This window comes from Amblyomma americanum, chromosome 1 (genome assembly GCF_052857255.1).
Source record: "Amblyomma americanum isolate KBUSLIRL-KWMA chromosome 1, ASM5285725v1, whole genome shotgun sequence".
NCBI lineage: Eukaryota > Metazoa > Arthropoda > Arachnida > Ixodida > Ixodidae > Amblyomma > Amblyomma americanum.
Window position 1 is genome coordinate 327524968 of NC_135497.1, and position 18249 is coordinate 327543216.

General features: G+C 47.2%; 1 pseudogene; it reads left to right on the forward strand.

Annotated features, from left to right (window-relative positions):
- The first annotated feature begins 9562 nt into the window (after positions 1–9562).
- On the forward strand, positions 9563–9705 carry LOC144116824 (U2 spliceosomal RNA; annotated as a pseudogene).
- Positions 9706–18249: the final 8544 nt, after the last annotated feature.

The following is an 18249-nucleotide window of genomic DNA, read 5'->3' on the forward strand; positions in this document are numbered from 1 at the left end:
CCTGAAATGACAAAAATGATTTCTCACTTGACGTCAGAGTCTTCGTTCGGTCAATGAAACCGAAATACATTAGAGAAAAAATTCAGTTATAAATTATTTAGCAGTTGTAGGCAAATACCACCTGTTTCATTCTGTCACCGAATGTTACAGCTATCAGTTTCTTTTCCATAGCTTACTGAATTGCCCTGAATTTAAGTTCACCGAACTTGTTAGCCTCCACACTTCTGCCCCATAGGAGAGTACAGATATGGCTGTTACTTCCCTCAGAAATGCTTGTAAACTGCCATTCATCACCTGAGAGTACCTGCCAAGTGCACTCCACCCCATTCTTATTCTCCTAGTTATTTTACTCTCATAATCCAGGTCTGCAGTCACTAACTGTCCAAAGTAGGTGCATTCCTTACAGCTCCAATCTTAACCACATTTCTGCATATTATTTTTAGATGCACTGCTCTACTTTGCCTGCCTAGGTCATTGACCATGCTTTATGAGAAATGTTGTGGTGGGGAGCTTCAGATGATTTGACCACCTAGGGAACTTTAATGTGTACTGGCATCACACAGTGTACTGGCGGTTTTCTATTTTACCCTTTTTAAATTTGGCTGCAATGGCCAGGAATCAAACCTTTGAACTCGTTGACCTTTGACCACTCACAGAGTTGTGAGTGGCACTCCGTCCCATTATCTTCTCTTGTGTGTGTTTTGGGCGCCTTTAAATAATTACAATGAGCTGCTTTAGCAAGGACATGTGGTTTGCTGTGTCCAACATAGGGGCAGCAGAAGTCAATTATATGAGCAGGATGCAGCTTTGCTTTTTGTAGCTGCCTTTGCTTAATTTACTCTGGCCTTATGTCAAGCAGGTGCAGTCATTTGAAAAAAGCTAATAACAGCAGCCACACCAAAATAATATTGTGATAGTACAAGTTTTGCTTGGCAGAAATTGCTCCAGCTCTCTTTTCAGATTATGACTACACTGGCATTTCTCATTACACTCAACCTGCTTTCCACTCATTTCTGTAGCACTTTCCTTTCTTCGAAATAGAAAAGGATACAATCAAGCTTGGGATGACAGTATGCCAAACTCTAGTGCCTTTCCTTTTTTCACCTTTAATTTTTTCTCTGAGAGACGTCTTGGTCCAGAGAAAAGTATAGCAACTATAGCACTATGTTATAATTTTTCTGGTTTTCTTACACAGCTTGTTCACATGTACAGTCATACACAAAAGCCTGTGTGTTGCAGATTCGTGGCAATAAATGTATTCCTGTGTAGCCAGGCAAAGCACGGCAATGAAAAGTACACACGCATGATGACATATGCGTGCTCCATTTGCCGGAATGAATAGCCGACTTTCTAGCGAGGTAATGCTATTTTTTTTTCGGCCAATCTGCATCCTGCAAACTTTTGTCAATGACTGTACAACCATCACATCGGAGCTCTGGTGTCATAGTGCAGTAGCAGGGCTCTTAATCAAAACTCACGGATCTTCTCACTCAATATAACTAGGTGTAGTGGCTACAACAATGCAGACAACAATACAATGCATCCTTGGCATGCAGTTTGCTTGCTTCAAGATTTACCAGTCATGAGAAAAAATTTATTAAAGCAGAACTGTTTGTGCACATAGTTTGGTAAATACAGTTAAACCACTACAGTCCACCACTCTAAACAGATGCTGTTGATCACTTGACCCCATCGTTAGCCTAGAATAAACTTGATGCTCAGGCTAATGCTTGCTTCAAGTTATCACATATACTGATAGCAAATCTAAATTACTTCATAATTAACATGCCTGCCGTTTGTGTACATCAGGGTATAATAAGAATGCATATTAGTCAGGTCAGACCCATAGAGCCGCATAACTCTACTGATGCAAAAGGTGCGCATTCTGTGCGATGCCAGTGCCTGTATATTAAAGAATCCCAGATGGTTGAAATTATTTCGGAGCCCTGCACTAAGACATCTCTCTTAGCCCATGTGCAGCTTCGGGATCACAAGCCATACCAGCCTAATGAATGCAAAGCAATGTGTAACAACACACTTCAATGCACACTCGAGAAATGTTATGTTGTCAGCCTCATCTGTGAATCCTCTGAGTACCAGGGCTTGAAATTTACCTTGGCCAGAAGATAGGTGGTGCATGTGCTTATGAATAGCGACAGAGTGTTGCATGCACTGAAAGCATCATACCTGCATTGAAATGATCTGAAGTGAAAGCACTGGAGCCAAGTATGAATGTGCAGCCCAAATTGCCACCAAAGTTTTCTTGCATGTACTTAAAGCTTTCCTCATCAACTTCTGTGCTGTCTTCAAGAAATACCTAGAACAAAAAAGGAAATTTTAGAATGTGAATTTTTAAAGCAAGGATCCATACGGTCTAGCAGGCTGGTTAACGATCTCGAGGCTAAAGGGAAGATGTGGATCTTAAAAATGAAAATGTTTATTACAAGATATAACGTAAAGAAATTAGCTGTGGATATGTAATACTTCCTTCTATTTTCGAACATGTAATTAGTTTCAGAACATCTAAATCGGTTTTCATATTATGGAAAAATAACTGAAGCCTAATTACGTAATTTATTACAGGTTGTTCAGACACTTTCCCTCAACCATGCAAAGCTATGCTATTTGTATTGTTATTGAGGTACAACATCATACAGAAATGTTCAATTTCGTTAAAGCATCATAATTACGAAATATAATTAGGTGACATTAAAATTTGATATGTTCGACCGAGCTACAAAAATATAGCATAGCTCCATGGTTCAGTTCTTTCTGATCTCGACAGTGTAAGTTTAATTGAAATTGCACCACAAAAGCATAATGAAAACATCTGTAAGGGTAATCAAGTTGGCAAAAACACGAAGTGGAAAAAACTGCATTTGAGATGCGCATGCCAGGCACTCTAGAGGCCCTTGTAGAGGCCGCAGAAAATGGCAGAATGCAGATATTCCTAGAGAACTTCCCCATACTAAGTAATACTTAAATGTAGGGAAGAGCGGCAGTTTTCAAACAAGAGCAAAATGGTGGCCATTGGATATGCGGTTCTGCCGCATTTTGCCCCGAAATCACCATTTCAGTGTGTTGGTGGCATCAAATATGTCATTTTTAATTTGGTAGCTGGAGGTCAAATAATCATGACAATATAGCACAGACAAGGACGACGAAACAATACGATGGCACAAACGCTGTCTTTCAAGAAGGTTTACTGCAAACCATGTCAAATATATACATTGCGCCCCCCCCAAAAAAAAAACAATGAACAAGGTATGCCTTACATATTCACACTGGACGCGTTGAAAACAAAACAAAAATTGATTATGGGGCATTTAACCACACGAACTCTTTCTTAGTGAGTGTGAGTGACACAAAAGGTGCGCTACCACAATGATTGTGGTTATTTTAAAATTTTCGTAGCCTTGGTTATCTCAAACATCAACTTTTCTCTGTGTCTGTCTAGCACAATACAGCGCATGAATTCCAGCACACAGCTCTCAGGATCTGGCAAATGATCGTAATCACGACAGTGAATCATCAAATTCTCCCTCACAGCTTTGTTCACATCATAATGGCGCTTTTTTAACCTCTCATTGGCACACCTGCCAGTTTTACCATTGTAAACATAGCCACAATTCAAGGGGATCAAGTACACTATGCCCTCTGTTTCTGAGAATGATAAGAGTTAAACAAGAACAGTACTGAGAGATGCATGTTTAAAACAGTGCAATGCACATATACCTTTAACCAGAACAGCCAGCCATTCCAAACTTGTGATCAAGTTGGACTTTTTTTTTCTGAACTGCACTTTCCGGAACCCAGAGGGTCTCCTTTGTGCAGCATCTGCTCATGTGAGAAGCTGATAAGGTGTCGTGATGTGGCCTTCGTAAGGTAAGACTCTGGTCGCCCGAGGCGATCATATTCGCATTTGTGGATGCCCCCTCGAGCCACCAGATTCCGTCCTCGCACCTCGCAGAGCATGGCTTTTATAAAAACAGCACACCAAAGCATCTCCCAAGTAACAGTGCAGAACACAGACGGGTGCACGAGATGAGAAGGTGACACAACAAGCGCTGACTTGCAATGTTTGTTTTGAGAAATACAGAACTTCATATACCCTTCCATAAAGTCGCCACATGTTCCAAGGACACGTGGCTTGCACACTGTGTGGCACACGCACTCCTGCACAGTCGTGAAAATCATTGCACGTTTGACAGCTCAAGTTCTTTTTTTGTTAGCAGTAGGGACGGTGTGCTGACGCATTGTTCTCGTAGTCTGAATAATCCTAGCTGCCCCAATAATCTCACAGACCACCTGTTCACTGTGTGTTTTCAGCACTTTGCATCGATGATTGATTGAGGAATTGATTTTGCACCGTTGCATTGAGCACTACAGCATATTTTTGTCTGGATACACAGCACAATGCACTTTTTCGCAACTTTGGAACTTTTTTCCTGAAAGTTATTCAGTTTAATTTTAGTGTAAACAATTTATCCATGTATTACATGTTTTGGCGAGGCAATGAAAAGTTTTATATAGCTCATAAATGTCGTGTGGACTTTTTAAAAAAAGTTCCGAAATGAAGCATTTTGAGCTAAAAAACAAACTACAAAAAACAAAAAACCTTGTGCAGGCATTGTCTTGACACATGATAAAAAATACAACTCATATAAGTTGTCCAAAAAAACTTTGGAGGCCAAAAAGAAAATAAACATTTTATCATGAATTTTGTACGGAGACCTACTTTTGCACTAGTCTGGAAAATTCAAAGGGCTGTCAGATGATGAGAAAAATTTTTTCTCATTCGATATTAAGAGAAATTTCTTTTGTGAGTTCAATAAAAAGACAAATTTTTGGACCAAAATCAAAGAGGGTTATGAGCAAACATTGGTGCGTTTGGCATGAAATGACCCATGTAGTCAGCTGCATAAAATTTAGATGAGCTATATTACATGCACACATCTTTTTTTTTAAACAATGTTACTGCCTCAGGGCATATAAAGGGGGTATGTTTGGGTGGTTTCGCTAGATGCTAAAATAAACTGATGACCACTTGCTTTGAACATGTATAGCAGACCTACTAAAATGACAACTTTGGTCCAATACACAAAATTCAAATGTTATGCTCATTAAATTTTTCTGGTGCTGGCGAGAACGGTGGTAGAAGCCGCGTCAGAACTTGAACATTTATTGTGCCAAACACAAAACAATTGAACACTTGGAAATTCAGAAGTGGAAATATACCAGTATTACAAAAATGGCAACCCTTATCATTCATTTTAATTAATGAAATACAACCAAATTAACCTATTCAGTTCAAATCTGCATTAGCTATTATAATTTACTCAAGTTCTCTCATGGCCCATGCAGAGGCAGTAAGAGAGGGGAGTGAGCGGTTGCAAAGTGATACATAAGAACAATGCTGAACTGCAGGTTTTTCCAGGAAAAATAAATGCACGTATATATTAAAATATTGCAACATCATTATACAGGTTTACGGGGCAAAGGAAATACACATTACACATTGCTATAAAAATATGTCTTGTACAAAAGATATTAGGGTGAGAAACAAAACAATGCAAGCCGCAGTATCATAATTGGTTCAATATGTTTAGAAACAGGCGCAACAGCAGCAACCAACAACACCACAATGGCAAAACAATGTATAATTAGTATCAAGAACAATAAAAATAATGCTCAAACATGAAAAATCGGCTCAGTGAATTCGGCAGAATATTTCAATTTAATTGTTTCAATTTGCTTGGAGACGAGTATTGCCCTTCACTTAATTAATACATTAATTAATTACTGAAATAATGAATTCGATTCAGCTATTGCAGGCACTTAATGACATGTTCAATTCTAAGAGATTCACTTGTCACATGGTTTCACTTGTATATAGATTCACGAAATTATGCAGACAAATAAAAATGCGTACATGTTGTCCTATAGCTGCCTCATCTGTCGAAGACAGGATAAGGAGCGGATTACCTCCCAGGCGCAAAAAAAAAATGTAATAACGGTATGTATAGCATGTGCCCATCACCTTGTCACTTCAATACGGCGAATCGAAACCATGTGCGCCCGCGCTTCGCATGTATACGGTAACGAGCCACGATACTCGATCATGCTGTATTTCGAGCTGGCCAGGTTTACTGATACGCCGATGCGAGGGCCATTTTGGGGCATGCATATATGTTTTCTTTGCATTTCACGCGACAGTACGCGCTAACTCGTTCGGATGGTTTCTTTTTCTCCTCTCGTTGCAGCTGCCGATCCCTACAGTGAGTTGTTCGCCGCGACAACTGACAGTGCTGTCTTGATAATCGCAGCGCTGATAAAAGCTGAATGTATACATACCTTGAAAACGAGCAGCACTTGCTTTGTCCGGCCAAGAAATGCTGTCTTGTTTGGCACACAGCTGCAGTCGCCGTCAAACGACGTGCTGTTCACGCGCCATTAGTGGCATCAGCAGCCGCGTTTTGTGGCACTCCGCGCTGTGTGCTGCGGCTCCAGGGGTGGTATCACTCCGCAAGACAATCATGTTTCGAAGAATAAAAGACGCTATTTGCGCTTACGAACAGCCTGACAGTGCGTGACGCTTATAATAAGCGTGAAATCGCTCTGTGTAGCGCTGAGCATAATAGCACGAATGTACCAAGTCTTTCGCACTTTAGTTGCACATTTCTGAATTGCGCAGCAGTTCCCGTTTCGAAACCGAAACTACACTTTGGCGATTACGCCGACGTGCGGGACGGGAGCCGTTCAGCTTTTCCCGTAGTTTTACAGAATTTTCTAACAGTGTCCATTTGCAGTCTTCGAGTTCCACAGCGCGCGTGTTCGAGACGCGCCGTGACTGCGTTCCCATAAGGAGCAGTGGTAACGCGGTATCGTACGACGATTTCCTTTGGATCCATTGTTTTTTTTCTTTATGCGTTCTTGGAGGCAGTAGCGCCGGCACGCGCATGACGTCTCCAAGCACAGCCAATGACGACGGAACACGTGCAGCTCGTGGCGAAGCATATGAGCGAATCACGGAGCGGAAAAGGTCACTATAAAAGAGTAACAACGCAGCCTTTTTGCCTTTCTGAAGGGTCTCGGCAAACAGTCAAGACGTCCGTTCCGGTGATTGTCATTTGTGTTTGTGGCCCGCTATCTAAATGGGGAAAGGAGAGCGCAAAGACAAGAAGAAAAACGACTCAGCTGGTGGACCTCCAGGTGCGTAGCGAATTTCCTTTCGGTTCTGTGGCCTCCGCCGCTGTCGTTTGGGTGCTCGATCCCTTTGTTCATCTGGCGTCACATGGTGGGCGCTGTAGGCCTAACCTCGTGGGCTAGGATGATTCTGTTCTAAAGCATTAAATTTTTGCGAGAAGGCTGAACGAAATTCACGAGCTTCGTTACCCGTTTGTTTTCGCTATCATTTTTATTTGAGCGTGAGTGACCGTGACTTGAGAGAAAAAAAAAACCGCGTTTGGTTGAGCCGAAGCGACCTCGAGAGCCTTTATATCGCGTTAAGGTTGGTTCACGTGCAAGCGACTGAGCGAATACAGCGATTGAGCAGCGCGTTGCAGCGAAAAATGTCGATATTTTTAATAATAATAATAATAATTGGTTTTTTGGGGAAAGGAAATGGCGCAGTATCTGTTTCATATATCGTTGGACCCCTGAACCGCGCCGTAATGGAAGGGATAAGAGAGGGAGTGAAAGAAGAAAGGAAGAATTAGGTGCCGTAGTGGAGGGCTCCGGAGTAATTTCGACCACCTGGGGATCTTTAACGTGCACTGACATCGCACAGCACACGGGCGCCTTAGCGTTTTTCCTCCATAAAAACGCAGCCGCCGCGGTCGGGTTCGAACCCGGGAACTCCGGATCAGTAGTCGAGCGCCCTAACCACTGAGCTACCGCGGCGGGTCAACGATATTTTTGGAACCTCTTCACTCTGGCCGCTTCCCCCGCCGCGATGGCTCGAAACGGCTTTGTGCGCCGCGGCGGCATGCGCTTCTGCACGCGTCGCCCGTGCGCCTGCATGGTCCGGCCATGCTGCTGACCTGACACGGAGCAGGTGCTGTGGAACGCTCTTCCGCTTGATGAGTGCCTTTATCTACGGCATGTTTCCGAGCGCTGCCGTCTCGTTTTAGTCCGTTCTTGATGCATAGCAACACCTCCGCAGCTCCGCACCCTAATCCCCTAAGCGCATTTACGATTTCTTTATGGTTTATTTGGGTTTAACGTCCCAAAGTGACTTAGGCTATGAGAGCCGCCGTAGTGGAGGGCTCCGGAAATTTCGACTACCTTGAGGTTCTTTAACATGCCCTGACAACGCACATAACACGGGCCTCTTCAATTTCGCCTCCATCGAAATTCGACCGCCGCGGCCGGAATCGAACCCGCGCCTTTCGGGTATCGCTTTTGAGCTTCCTTAATCTCTTTGCGCTGCATTTTTTGCTTGGCCTATCCGGATTACCCGCAGCGGTGGCTCAGTGATTAAGGCGCTCGGCTGCTGATCCGGGGTACCCGGGTTCGAACCCGACCGCGGCGGCCTCGTTTCGATGGAGGCGAAACGCAAAGGTTCCCGTGTGCTGTACGATATCGGTGCACGTTAAAGATGCCCAGAAGGCCGAAATTATTCCGGAGCCCTCCACTACGGCACCTCTTTTTTTCCTTTCTGCACCCAGTCCTTCTATCCCTTCCCTTACGGCGTGCTTCAGGTGTGCGCCGCGATATGCGAGACGGTTACTGCGTCTTTTTTTCCTCAAAAACCAATTTTCAATTTTCAGCAAAGGTCTCTCTTTCCCCGGATTGTGGTCGCTGTTTATCGCGACTGCGTCTCTCTTGTTTCTAGGTATGAGTGCGCACTCTATGGGGCTGCCGGATGAAATCAAGCCGGCTTAACAGCTTGGCGTCCCGCTGTGTGGTGCGATGTGTGGCAGAGTTTTGTTGTCGTTGTTGAGACTTAGGGAAGAATGAAAAGTTCACGGACCCGCCCACCGGCTCAAGCTGATCCACAGTAGCTACCACGTGCAGGTAATCACTGACACGTGAAGATAATCGCTGCTACGGGCAGACATTTGGAGAGTTAAACGAGATTTGAGAGAAAAGATTGGCAGAAAGGACTCGCAACAGCCGCCTCATCTGAAGCGACGACGACGGTTTAGCAACAGGTACTTCCGGTGACAAGCAGCCCTCGCCACATGTGCGGCAGCCCCTACATCGCAGCTCAATAGGGCCGGGCAGCCATCTAATCGTCCCCTTCCTGTGAAAGAAATGCTTTACTACTACCTTGCGTAGCTGCTTCGCCGTGTAGGAGAGTTTTACCTTGAACCGAGGAGAAACCACGTGACAGCTATGACGTCATTCAGCCGCCACCGCCGCGTTCATTGTGATCATTGGCATTGGCGTTGACGATGTTCTGGACTCCGTCGATTTTGAGGAAAGGCAGGGATTTGGGGAAACGTTTCTCACAACCAGCATGTGTTGACATTCTCCGTGACAGCAAGCGTTGTCAGCGGTACGAAAGGTGCATTCTTTACGCCCGATATATAAATTAAAAAAAAATTGACGCCCCATTATAGTTGTCCGGACCCGTGGAGTATCTCTTACGGGTCCAAGTTGGACTTATTTTTGGAAATGTGGCGGGGAGTTTGAAGGATGCTTCTTTCCCGCCACCGGTTGGCCCAGTATTGCACTACCTCCGGGATCGGCCTTGTCTTTAGCGCGTCTTTACTATCCTGTCTTTCTGTCCCATCTTTCAACTCTCCTACTATCTGCACGTGGTAGCGATTGTGGCTCGGCTTGAGCCAGTGAGCAGGCCTGTGCACTTTCCTTTCTTTCTTCCAGGCAGTAACAGACAGACAGACGACCCATTATGACAGACGGTAATTCGGAATTTGAGCGCAGCTCTTCGCAAGCCGCTTGCTACCGCTTGGCAGGTTCCTGTTGCGTTGCTAGCGACCCTCCGGCATCGTCCCGTAGCAGCCGCCTTCCGGCTGTCCATTCCTCTCGTGTGTCAGGTGGCGCTTCGCTCTGGTGCTACCTGCCAACACGTCACCTGTCACACTCCGTAACACGTCACCTGTCAGGTAGCATGTTACAGCGACTACGACGCGGAACGCAGCAACGGGCGAACTGGGCTCTAAAAGGAATGAAACTAAAGAAGTCACGGCAGTTGAACACGAAGCGAAAAGCTTCACCACGTTGGTAAAGAAGTCGCATAGGCCGGAGAATAGCCTTCAATGACTTTCAGCCCAACCATGTTAGCCATGTATGACCGTACGTGGTACAGTTATGGCGTGGAACTCTTGACCTCTGCCCTTGACCCATGACCTTTAGTTGACCTCTGATCTTTGACCTTTGACATTAGGTGACATTTGGGTTCACCTTTGACCCTGAACACATTTGATGGGGGTGTAAGACCATGAGATACGTCTAAGCCACGTGGTCGTGTGTGTATATACTATAGAACGGCTGTCCATGCAGGCGCTGCCGTGGACGAGCCACAGGTGCTTAGCAAGCGTCCTTGTTTTCGCTGAATTCCAGGGTTAGCGAAGTTAAATTTAAAATTGTTTTTTTTTTGTTCTCAAGTATACAACTAGAAGGAAAGCGTGCGCGTGTGTCGCAAATATATTGAATGCGCGGCGGGACATTTGTTGCTTCTTCGTTGCTGTGGGGGAGGGCTGATCGCATTTGTGTGAAAATTAAGACCCTGTGCGACAGCTAGGGCCTCACACTCAGTTCTTCCGTGCAAAGGGTATACGACGCTGTTTGGGGGCGCTGCGTGTTTAGTCGTGTGTAGTTACAGAGCATGCCATTGTCGGCTTGCACAGCTGTCTTAGTTGGGACGGCCATTGCGACGTATGCTCTCGACCACAGTATACTGAATTTTCGGTCACTGACCATGTCAGATATGTTAGCTGAAGTCAGCTGACCATATTCACATGGTCAGTAAACCGAAGATTCATTCTGCTGACCTGACCAGACGGCATTCCGTCAAACCCTCGACTAGGTACTCTATACCATCTGTCTTTTACCGTTGAGCAGACAAGGGAAGGGACAAGTGGTGCTCGTTATGACATACATGATGGAGGCCAACAGTGACCGAACCAAGAAGCATAAGGGATGTTTTTTTTAATAATATGTGGTGTTCATCCGTGGGGTCTTAATACGGCAAAAACTTGTTAAAGAGTCTGGGTCCTTGGAGTACGCCTTCATCGCAGAGGACAGCTTTGAAGGCACCTTTAAAGTTCTTGAAGGACTCAGGACTGAGTGCAAGATTGTGAACAATCAGTGTGTGCCCTGTGCACCCTGCAAGTAACGGCCGACGGACACGTGGAAAAGTGATCATATCCCTTTGTTCTCTCCCTTTTCTATCTCTCCCTTCGTTCTACTTCCCACGTGTAGGGTAGCATACCGGGTGTTGCCTAGTTAACCTCCCTGCCTTTCCGTCTTTCTCTGTCTCTCTTTGCGACGTTAAACCCCCATGAAGAAAGAACGAAACTTTTTAAATATAATTGATTATAAAGCAGAAGGAAAACAACCACATGCCACCGTTGGTATCCGAAACCCACTACCTCTGAATTTAGCGTCCGGTGCTCTACCAACGGAGCTCCGGCGACGGCTGTCCAGTCTTCAGCTTTCGGCGGTGTATATATGCGTGTCGTAGCGATCGCTATGATCGCAAACGCAGCAGATGTATGAACGCTACGTTAAACGGGCATTTTCGGCTCGCAGCGGTGCCTTCGGCCAGCGGTGGCAATCAAGCCACCGCTCCTGCTCCGTCGCCCGCCGGTACGCCGCGGGATTTGTTCGCGCAAGTACTGCAGCAGGGCGCCGCGCCCAGTCCGCAGCCGCGCGCCGTCAGCCGCGGCCCGGCCCCTGCCGCGGTGCCCAGAGCTCAGCCCACCGCGCAGCCCACCGCTCAGCCCAGCGCCTCCCGTCCCAGCTACGGGGCCCCCGCCGCCGCAGGTGACGCCAACGTAGCGGCCAGCAGCCCGCGGCCTGCATCCGCAGCAGCCGCCGTGAGTCGCAGTCAGCCGGCAGCAGCTGCCCTACCACCGTCGCCACCATGTACGTCGCCCGTTGCAGTAACAGAGCAGACCCCCGAAGCTGGAGACCAGGCCACTCCAGGCGGCGATGTCAGTATCAAGGTGCGTACTGTTTTCCGAAAAGGGCTTCACCTTGGGCTATGGCATGTAGCTCGCTTAACCTCGTTATAACAAAGTAGAAAGTGTGTTCGCGGCTGTTACTTCGTTATATGCAGTGTTGACCGAGCTTCCACGGGGAATCGTAATTCCTTCGTTATATCCATTATTTCGTTATAAACCATGCTGTGCAGCTTGTTATGCCAGGGGTCCATATAAAGTTGCACCTATTAAAGCGGTTGAACCTCTTTACCACGAAGTTGAAAGTTTCCGGCGATAACTTCTTTGTAAGGGTAGCTTCGTTATAGCTCCTGTTGGCTGAGCTTCCACGTGCAATCATAATTTCTTCGTTATATCAGTTGATTTGTTATAAACCGCTTCGTTACAAAGGGCTTTAACTGTTAGTTTCAAGGCAAGAGGAAACATCACATTTCCAAAATATCGACTTGCACAAACGGTACGAGAACCAAACCCCGGTATAATACAACTCAATAATAATAATAAAATTAATAATTGGTTTTTGGGGAAAGGAAATGGCGCAGTATCTGTCTCATATATCGTTGGACACCTGAACCGCGCCGTAAGGGAAGGGATAAAGGAGGGAGTGAAAGAAGAAAGGAAGAATAGGTACCGTAGTGGAGGGCTCCGGAATAATTTCGACCACCTGGGGATCTTTAACGTGCACTGACATCGCACAGCACACGGGCGCCTTAGCGTTTTTCCTCCATAAAAACGCAGCCGCCGCGGTCGGGTTCGAACCCGGGAACTCCTCCGGATCAGTAGTCGAGCGCCCTAACCACTGAGCCACCGCGGCGGGGCATACAACTCAAGAACGAAACAGCATGTTCCTCTCGAAAGAGGCCCTCCAGCCAAAGGCGTCGACTGGTTCTCATGACTTCATGGTTAGTCAATCCTCTTGGACCTGCGTGACATCTCAGGGAGTGGCATATGAAAGGAGATGAACCACCGTTTAATCAGATTGAGAGCGGCGTCCGGAGAATTGGCCGACGCCGTTGGCTGCAAGGCTTCCTTGGTAGGGCATCCGTCGCTTCTTTCTCGAATTGCAGCCGACTATGCAGGGCTTAGTTTTTACTAACAAAAAGTTCTGTGGGTAGCAAGCATCGTGGTAGTGATTGACGTATAGGGCGCTCTGGAAGTGAAACATCAGATTTAACCGCTGAGAAAGTCAAGATAGAGAACAACGTTTGGGAACCGCAATGAGTTCCTTGGTCAACAATGATATAGACAAGTCGAGTGGGCGAAATTTAAAAGGAAAGTTTGTATTTCGATGAGTGGTTTGAACCCGACCGCGGCGGCTGCGTTTCGATGGAAGCGAAGCGCTGAGGCGCCCGCGTGCTGTGCGATGTCAGTGTATGTTAAAGATCCCCAGGTGGTCTAAATTATTCCGGAGCCCTCCACTACGGCATTTCTTTCTTCCTTTCCTCTTTCACTCTCGCCTTTTGCCTTCCCTTACGGCGCGTCTCAGGTGTCCGCCGATATGTGAGAAAGGTACAGTGCCATTTCCTATCCCCGATAACCAATTTTCAATTCTCACAGTTTCTTCTGTGAGGTTCAGGGCCTCAGTCGTCGCCTGGATAAAGGGTGGCTCGAGGAATTATTGCGTCGTCAGGTTTAGCCTTTGGGTTCACTACTTACGCACCAGCGGCTGAGTGTTGTGTTGCCAGCGTGTGAAATTCTTTTTAAAGCGGAAGCTTTACTGACCGCAGGTTGAGCAGTTTCGCGTGATTCCTGGAGAGCCGTGCTGCGCATGCACGAGGAGCAGTGACGACACATGGCGCATTTCTCTCTCTCTCTCTCGATCCCTACTCACTACTGCGCATGCGCCACTAGTAGCACCGAGCCACAGATGTTCAGCCGCTGCGCACCGCCGCACATTTCCTCAAAATCCAACTTTAAATTTAGTTTCCTCTTTCCCTCCCTCCTTTATCCCTTCCTTAATTCACGGCGCGGTTCGGGTGTCCACCGAGATGTGAGACGGTTACTGTGCCATTTCCTTTCCTCAAAAAACCAAACAAAACAAGTGAGCCGACGGCGTTCATAGAGTTCATTGGCGTGGACAACTTTGCAAAGACCGTTCATTTTCACGAAACGAAAAGCGCACAATCGGCTCCGTGGTTCAGTGGAGACCTCAATCTTGGTTTCGCTTTGTATATCCTGGATTAGCGGGGCTAATCCAACCCGCCGCGGTGGCTAAGTGGTAAGGGCGCTCGGCTACTGATCCGGAGTTCCCGGGTTCGAACCCGTCCGCGGCGGCAGCGTTTTTATGGAGGAAAAACACTAAGTAATAATAATAATTTTGGGGGAAAGGGAATGCGCAGTATCAGTCTCATATATCGTTGGAAACCTGAACCGCGCAATAAGGGAAGGGATATAGGAGGGAGTGAAAGAAGAAAGGAAGAGAGAATTGCCGTAGCGGTGGGCTCCGGAATAATTTCGGCCACCTGGGGATCTTTAACATGCACCGACGTCGCACAGCACACGGGCGCCTTCGCGTTTTTCCTCCATAAAAACGCAGCCGCCGCGGTCGGGTTCGAGCCCGGGAACTCTGGATCAGTAGCCGAGCGCCCTAACCACTGAGCCACTGCGGCGGGTAAACGCTAAGGCGCCGGTGTGCTGTGCGACGTCAGTGCACGTTAAAGATCCCCAAGTTGTCGAAATTATTCCGGAGCCCTCCACTACGGCACTTCTTTCTTCCTTCTTTCACTCCCTCCTTTTCCCCTTCCCTTACGGCGCGGTCAAGGTGCCCAACGGTATATGAGACAGATACGGCGCCATTTCTTTTCCCCCCAAACCGATTATTATTATTATTATTATTATTATTATTATTATTATTATTATTATTATTATTATTATTATTATTATTATTATTATTATTATTATTATTATTATTATTATTATTATTATTATTATTATTATTATTATTGGGCTACCTTTCTCTCATATCGGCAGACACCCGTACCGCGCGCCGTAAGAGAAAGGACAAAAAGGCGAGGGAGTGAAAGAAGAAAGAAAGAAGCGCCGTATTGGAGGGCCTCGGAATGATTTCGACCACCTGGGGATCTTTAACGTACACTGACATCGAACAGCACACGGGCGCCTTAGCGTTTCGGTTCCATCGAAACGCAGCCGCAGCGGTCGGGTTCGATCCTGGGAACGCCGGATCAGTGATCGAGCACTCTAACCACCGAGCCACCGCGGTGAGTGTATTGTCTTTTTTTAGTCACTCGTTAAATGCTCTTTAACTCGAAGCGAAATGGTGCACCGTCGAGCCCGAACATTCACTCTGGCAAACTGATGTTTCCTTGGACTGCAGCTGTTGATGCTTATAAATTACGCGTCTGCACATTCTCAATTCGCAGAAAAATTCATGTGAATGTTGTTCATCTTTCGCTGTTAATGGGCAGCTGCGACGTCTTCTTTTGGCCTCCACGAATGCCGAAATTTCCAAGGTAGTTCCTTGTGCCGAGCTTCGCCGCCGGGCGTCGGTTTGTTTCAGCACGAATAATTAAATGTTTCCAATTTTGTCGCCCCAATCTGTGGGAGACCTTGCACGTGTGACGTCACCAGCTGCATGCCCTTCCATATTTGCTTGGAGTTTGCGCAAGAAGAAGAAAATGAAGACCTTTGTTTTTGGTCATTTCACACAAACGGTGGTCTGTCGCTTACAGTCTCCAGTTTAGTCAGTCAACGCGCCGAAAGTTTTTGTGACAGTATGCATGACGACAAGCTTCTATCTTGACGTCATTCTTTGGGAGAAACCCAGTTTTAGTTTCGGTGTTCTTTGCTTTTGCTGGTTTAAAGGGCTTCTACTCAGGATTTTGAAAAACGCTTTTAAAGGCACAGAGAATTGACTCCCAAGAAATGTTATGCGAATAGGAACACAATACTACGTCTAAAACATTCAAACTCGCCCACAGTTGCCCTTTGAGTGGTTCTGAAACCTTGGAAGAAATACTTCAGCACTGGCGCTATCATGGGCTGGGTTCCCTGAATAAATAAATTAAGGCACAGAAAGAACTAGTACTGACTGTCTCGCTTTTGATGTACACCACGACCACGCAGTGCGGTTCCTTGATTTTGCAGTCGACCCGATCGCCCCTGTCATATGTGCTCAAGATAGAACAAGGCTTTGAAATACCTTCCGAGGAAAGTACAGGGTAGGTCAAAAGTTCCCAGGCCATAGGGTCTGCTTTTGAGCTGTATAATCAGGCAGACATGACACACCCAAAGACTCAAAATATCCGTAGAGGGCGGAAGAGGTATCGTTCTATACTCTGCGAACCTTGATAGCTTTAATCGCACATTAAATGCCACGATATACCGATGAAAGAAGCAAGCCCTGTGGCCCCGTAACTTTTGACCAACCGTGTACATAACCTCGCTCAAGTACTACGAGCTTGCGTCATAAACACCTGAACCATATATTCCTACATTGAGCACAGAACCCACAATCCCGAGCGAAGGTTGGCGAGCTCTTTCCAGCGATTTTTTCACGCCCGCGCATTTCTCCGTCTCGTGCTCCTGCGTATTTTTGTTCTGATGTGGCTGTCGGTTAGATTCAGAAGTATGGCAGCTACTGTGGCCGCTGCCAATAATAAGTGTCGTTTCGGCGGTTCAGGAAGCCCTCCTCACCCCCCCCCCCCCCCATTACCGGGAAAATTCCCGAACGCGTCTGCAGCCGGCGGTGTGGCCGAGTGGGTAGGGCTGGCTGAAGAGCGCCGACCTGTGAGCATGAAAAGAGTGATGAAAGGAGATAGAAAGGCTAGAAGACGCTGTAATTTAGATATTGACTGCAGATAACTTCGCTTGCACAAAACATTTAAGACATTCTCAGGGGAGCTATATTAATGTTCAAGCGCCGTCCTTTAATAGGCTCGCTACAACACACGGGGTGCAGGAGGCTTTCCCCGTTAAGACTCACCGGAACCGGTCCTGCACTGTAGTGTAGATCGAAGACCATTCGGCCAAACTTGTGTGACGCTCAACACACGAAACAGTGCGTGCATACTTACTTCTTCATGCCCTGCTCTAATTACCACCAATCACGGCGCAGGAGCTCGAGCGAACCCTGCCCTCCCACTTCCCGCGGAGGCCCGCCCACGGCCAGCTGGGCCGGACCATACAACTTCTTGCCAACCACTTCAGCATTGAGATACCGACCGGCAGCGTCTACCACTACGACGTCGACATCTCCTCGGAGACTGCCAAGGAGACCAAGGTTCCTGAGCAGAAAAACTACCGATGCCTCAGTACAAAGATCAACAGGATAGTCATCGAGCTCCTAGTAAAGAAGTACCGGCAAGACCTAGCCAACTGCATCCCGGCTTTCGATGGCCGCAAGAACCTGTACACGCGCCGCCAGCTCAACTTCCGCGAGCGGACATTCACAGTCGACATCGAGGAAGACCAGAGAAGCCAGAAGTTTATCATCAAGATCCAGTATGCCGCCACCGTGAACCTGGATGCCCTGCATGGCGTCTTCCAAAAGCGCGTACAAACTGTGCCCCAGGAAGTCCTCCAGGCCATCGACATCGTCTTGAGGCACAGCCCCTCGATCAACCTTGCGCCGGTTGGACGCTCGTTCTTCAGACCGCCGGGACCCAACGAGCACAATGACCTCGGAGGAGGCCGGGAGGTGTGGTTTGGCTACTACGCGAGTGTTCGACCCGCCCAATGGAAGCCCATGCTTAACGTCGACATGTCAGCAACAGCATTCTACGAGTCGCTTCCACTGGTAGACTTCATGTGCAGGTTCTTCAGCGACAGCCGGCGTGTGTTGACACCCGCGGACTTACGGTCATTGCGCGACAACCAGCACGCGCGGCTGAATAGGGAGCTCAAAGGACTCCGCGTAAAAGTGACGCACCTTCCGTACCCGCGCAAGTACAAAGTGGTCAAGATCACGAGGGAAGCTGCGAAGGACATCTATTTTGAATCAGAAGGTAGTCAGATCTCCGTCGCCGACTACTTCCAGAGCCGCTACAGGCGCTTGTCGTACCCGAACTTCCCTTGCGTGCAGAGTGGCAGCCCGACGCATCCGGTCTACATTCCTCTGGAGGTGTGCGAGCTGGCCGAAGGCCAGCACTGTCGAAAGAAA